This window comes from Nyctereutes procyonoides, unplaced genomic scaffold (genome assembly GCF_905146905.1).
Source record: "Nyctereutes procyonoides isolate TBG_1078 unplaced genomic scaffold, NYPRO_anot_genome, whole genome shotgun sequence".
In the NCBI taxonomy this organism is placed as follows: domain Eukaryota; kingdom Metazoa; phylum Chordata; class Mammalia; order Carnivora; family Canidae; genus Nyctereutes; species Nyctereutes procyonoides.
In genome coordinates this window covers 6,849,651-6,855,650 of record NW_026575151.1, presented here as the reverse complement: position 1 = coordinate 6,855,650, position 6,000 = coordinate 6,849,651, and positions in this window count along the sequence as shown.

Below are 6,000 nucleotides of genomic sequence, written 5' to 3'. Positions count from 1 at the left end.
TTGAAAAATAGACAAGGTATATCTATTATCTGGTATATGTATTCATATTTCTTTTTTTAATTTTTTATTTATTTATAATAGTCACACATACAGAGAGAGAGAGAGAGAGGCAGAGACACAGGCAGAAGGAGAAGCAGGCTCCATGCACCGGGAGCCCGACGTGGGATTTGATCCCGGGTCTCCAGGACCGCGCCCTGGGCCAAAGGCAGGCGCCAAACCGCTGCGCCACCCAGGGATCCCTATTTCTTCCCATTCTATGTGTTGCCTTTTCATTTACTTGATGTTGTCCTTCCAAGCACAGAAGTTATTTTACTTTATTTTAAGATTTTTATTTATTTGTTTGGGAGAAAGAAAGAGAGAGAGAGAGAACATGAGCAGGGTGAGGGGCAGAGGGAGAAGCAGACTCCCTGCTGAGCAGGGAGCCTGACGTGGGGTTCAATCCCAGGACTTCCAGATTATGACCCGAGCCAAAGGCAGATGCTTAACCAACTGAGCCTCCCATGCACCTCAGCACAAAAGGTTTTAATTTAATATAAAAAAATTATACACTGTGACTAAGTGGAATTTACCTCAGGGAATGCAAGCTTTATGTTAATCTTGTACCTTCAACCTTGCTGAGCTCATTTATTAACTAATATTTTGTGGAGTCTTTAGGATTTTGCACATACAAGATTATGTCATCTGCAAATAGAGATAGTCTTACTTCTTTTTCCAACTAGATAGCTTTTGTTTTTCAATCTTGCCTAACTGGCTTGGCCAGAGCCTTCAGTACATTGTTGAATGGAAGTGACATAGTTGACATCCGTGTGTAGTTCCTCACTTTAGGGGGAAAGCGTTCAGTCTTTCTTTCTTTCCTTCTCCCTCTTTTTAAAGATTTTATTTATTTATTAATGAGTGACACAGAGAGAGAGCACAGCAGAGACACAGGCAGAGGGAGAAGCAGGCTCCATGCAGGGAGCCTGACCTGGGACTCGATCCTGGGACTCCAGGATCGCGCCCTGGGCCAAAGATGGCGCTAAACCTCTGAGCCACCTGGGCTGCCCCACAAAATACTATAAACTGGATGGTTAAACAATAGGTATTTATTTTCTCACAGTTCTGGACTCTAGAAATCCAAGATCAAGGTGTTAGCAGGGTTGGATTCTGGTGAGGCATTTTAAAAAAAGATTTACTAATTTATTAGAAAGAGAGAGAGAGAGAGCATGCAAGTGGGGTGTGGGACAGAGAGAGAGAAAAAAAATCCTCAAGCAGACTCACTGTTGAGTGTGAAGCTCAAGCAGCAGTAGGGTGGGGGGCTAATCCCAGAACCACGAGATTGTGACCTGAGCTGAAATCAGGAGCCAACTGCTCAACCAAGCCACCCAGGTGCCCCATGGTGAGGCTTTTTTTTTTTTTTCTGTCTTACAGATGTGCTCCTTCTTGCTATGTCCTCACATGGCCTTTTCTTTGTGTGTAGGAAGAGATTGATCTCAGGTGTCTCTTCCTCCTTTTCTTTTTTTTTTTAAATTTTTATTTATTTATGATAGTCACACACACACACACACACAGAGAGAGAGAGAGAGAGAGAGAGAGAGAGAGAGAGAGAGAGGCAGAGACATAGGCAGAGGGAGAAGCAGGCTCCATGCACCGGGAGCCCGACGTGGGACTCGATCCCGGGTCTCCAGGATCGCGCCCTGGGCCAAAGGCAGGCGCCAAACCGATGCGCCACCCAGGGATCCCTCTTCCTCCTTTTCTTATAAGGATAACAGGTCTATCAGATTAGGGCCCTATCCTTGTGACTTCACTTAACCTTAATTATCTCCTGAAAGGCCCTATTTCCAAATACAGTTAGAGGTTAGAGCCTCAACATATGAATTTTGGTGAGGGAATACAATTTAGTCCCTAATACTTTGTATTCTTAGTTTGTTGAATTTTTTTTTTTTTTTTTGAAATCATGGAAGAGCATTGGATTTTGTCAGTTGGTTTCCTGCAGCTATTGAATTATCATGTAGTTTTTGTTCTTTGGTAGATTAAAATATGGTATGTTACATTGGTATTAATTTTTAGATGTTAAACCAACCTTGTATTCCTGGGATAAAATCTACTTGGTCACAGTGTACAATTTTTTTTTATATGTTACTGGATTCCCTTTCCTAGAATTTTTTTGTGAGTTTGTGTGTGCATATCCATAGGGATATTTTTTTTAAAGATTTTACTTATTTTTTAAAAAAATATTTTACTTATTTATTCATGAGAGACACACACAGAGAGCGAGGCAGAGACACAGGCAGAGGGAGAAGCCAGCTCCATGCAGGGAGCCCGATGTGGGACTCGATGGGGGACCCCAGGATCACGACCTGAGCCAAAGGCAGATGCTTAACTGCTGAGCCACTCAGGCATCCCTCCATAAGGGATATTGAACTGTAATGTTTTTGTTATATCTTTATCAGTTTTTTTGTTTGTTTGTTTTTGTCAGGTTTTGATATCAGGGTAATACTGGCCTCATAGAATAAGTCAGGAAGTGTTCTCTTTTGTTTTTTGGAAAAGTTTGTGAAGGATTGGTGTTAATTCATTTTGGTGGGGATGGTGTTAATTCTTTAAACATTTTGATAAAATTCACCAGTGAAATATCTGGTTTTGGGATTTTTTTCATAGAAAGGTTTTTTTTTTTTTTTCAATTTTTATTTTTTATTTCAAAGTAATCTCTACCTACCAATGTGGGGCTTGAACTCATGACTCCAAGATCAAGAGGTGCATGCTCCACCAACTGAGCTAGCCAGGTATCCCTCTTCATAGAAAGTTTTAAAAAATTTTTAATTCAGTCTCTTGTTCAATTTGTTTCTTTGTGTGTGTGTGTGTGTGTGTGTGTGTGTGTGTTTCTTTTTATGTAGTTTTAGTAGTTCTTATCTTTCTAGGAATTTGTTCACTTCACCTAGGTATCTAATTTGTTGGTATAAAATTGTTCATTGTATTTCCTCAAAGGGAAGTTACATCATAAAGTTCTCTGTTCTGAGATTCATTTTTAAAAAAATGTACCTTGAATTGTTACTTTATTTCTAGAGTTCTAAAAAAGTTGATTTTGACAGTTTATTTGTCATTGGCCTCATTGCTTTTATGGTGAAGTGAAATTTTGAATGCCTTCACTCCACTGTTCTGGAAGTATTTCTGATTAATAAGTCTGTTTTTTTTAAGACTTTATTTATTCATGAGAGATACACAGAGAGAGGGGCAGAGATAGAAGTAGGCTCCATGCAGGGAGCCCAATGTGGGGCTCAATCCCGGGACTCTAGGATCACACCCTGAGCCAAAGGCAGACGCTTTAACTGCCGATCCACCTGGGCGTCCCAATAAGTCTGTTGTATATCTATACCTATATATATTTAGCTAAAAATTAATTTAATAATGGCTATTTTAGGACCTCACACCCTCTAAGAGAGTTGTAAAGCCACAGTTGGGAACTCTCATCCTGCAACGATTTCCAAATCCCATCACAAAATTGGTTCTGTAGGGACACCTGGATGGCTCAGCAGTTGGGCGTCGGTCTTCAGCCCAGGTTGTGATCCAGGATCTGGGATGGAGTCCCACATGGGGCTCCCTGCATGGAGCCTGCTTCTCCCTCTGCCTATGTCTCTGCCTCTCTCTCTGTGTCTCTCATGAATAAATAGATAAAATCTTTTTAAAAAATTGGTTCTGTAAAGATGCTTCTGTTTCAACTGCTGCTGCTCCTGCTATACAGAGATGTTGCTGCTTTCAACATTGACATTATCCATGCTAGAAACTGGATGCTGCTGCTAGAACCTTTAGGAAAGTACCTCTATTAAGAAAGTAGCTGACGGGATGCCTGGGTGGCTCAGTGGTTCAGCATCTGCCTTCGGCTCAGGGCATGATCCCAGGGTCCTGGGATTGGGTTTCACATTGAGCTCCCTGCGTGGAGCCTGCTTCTCTCTCCGCCTATGTCTCTGCCTCTCTCTCTGTGTCTCTCATTAATAAATAAATAAAATCTTAAAAACAAAAACAAAAACAAAAAAATAAAGTAGCTGCCATCATGGCTGCCACTTGTCCTAGCATTAACTCCATTAAATCAATTTGATTTACTAGCTCCTGTCTCCAAGTCTAACGTAGGAGAATTCTTATTGATAGGCCACTATCAATATCTGTGCTCTGGCTATAAGGGAGTTTGGAAAGTGATTATTAAATTTGTTTTGAGTTTTACTCTTTGTTTCCCACCAAGACTCATATGATGAGAATTCTCCAGACATGGTGAGGCTGTCTTCATTTTCCATCTAGCCCATACAATGTCATAATGAAGGCAAAGTGATTTGCACATTAAAATGCTTGCTTACCATAATAAGTCTTGCTTTCTATAAGTCTTCTTTAATCTTAGAACCACTTCACTCCACACTTTTCATTTATTAAATGTTTTTATTTTTTTAAATTTTTATTTATTTATGATAGTCACAGAGAGAGAAAGAGAGAGAGGCAGAGACATAGGCAGAGGGAGAAGCAGGCTCCATGCTGGGAGCCCGATGTGGGACTCGATCCCGGAACTCCAGGATCGTGCCCTGGGCCAAAGGCAGGCGCCAAACCGCTGCGCCACCCAGGGATCCCTACACTTTTCATTTATTTATTGAAGAAATGAAACATTTTAACTGTTGAATTCTCCACATTCTAGATTTGAATGGTTGCATTCTTGGTTTTTTAAAAATTTATTTATTTGAGAGAGAAAAAGAGAGAAAGCATGAGCAGGGGGACTGACACAGGGAGAAGGAAAGGGAAAAAATCTCCAGTAAACTCCTCCTTGAGTGTTGAACTGGACATGGGCCTTAGTCTCCTGATTCTGAGATCATGACCTGGGCCAAAATCAAGTCATGCTCAACCAATGAGCCACCCAGGCGCCCCTGGGTGGTTGCATTCTCATGATAGTTTAACATGTATTTCTATTTCTTGCATTTCCTGCCTACTGGTAGTTGGATCTAGATTTAGCTGCTTTTAAGGTTTTTCTTTCTCTCTTTTAAGATTGATGCATTTTATTGTTTGTAAATGACATTTAAAAGACACCTCAAGGGGATCCCTGGGTGGCGCAGCAGTTTGGCGCCTGCCTTTGGCCCAGGGCGCGATCCTGGAGACCCGGGATCGAATCCCACATCGGGCTCCCGGTGCATGGAGCCTGCTTCTCCCTCTCCCTCTGCCTGTGTCTCTGCCTCTCTCTCTCTGTGACTATCATAAATAAATAAATAAAAATAAAAAAAAGAAAAAAAAAAAAAGACACCTCAATTTAAAAAAGCAGAAACAAAACAAAGAAACAAAAAAGTCAGGGGCATAAAAAAAATAAAAACAAAAAACAAAACAAAACAAAACACAAAAAAGCCAGGAGCAAAGGAGAACAAAAAATGCAGATGGCAGGTCCTGTAGTTAGAAAATTAAATTGAGGGTAGCCTGGGAGGCTCAGTGGTTGAGCACCTGCCTTTGGCTCAGGGCGTGATCCCGGGAACTGGGATGAATCCAACATCAGGCTCCTTGAGGGGAGCCTGCTTCTCCCTCTGCCTGTGTCTTTGCCTCTCTGCGTGTGTCTCTCATGAATAAATAAATAAAATCTTTTTTAAAAAATCTTTTTTTTTTAATCTTAAAGAAAATTACATTTTCTTTCACTGGCGTTCTGCCAGAGAAACATGACCACTACTTGATTTTGCTTTAGATCTGAAAATAATTTCTCTTATGTACTTTCAATGAGGGATAGTACCCTTGAGGATAACTCTGTAGCATGTACATTAACAGGCTTCCTAAGACCATCCCTGACTGTGTATATCAGTGTTAGCCCAACTGAACATTTCTGGAGTTGGGAGTGGGATGGGCGGGCAGTGTTAAATCAAATGAGCAGTGTGGAGGCTCAAATGAGACAAGGACAAAGAGCTCAGAAACCATGAACCCTTAGGGGAGGGGTGCAGAATTGACTGCCTAGTGTGACTAAACCAGCTAATCTCACAAGTGGCTCTGGCATCTGCCTTATCTCAATGCAATTCA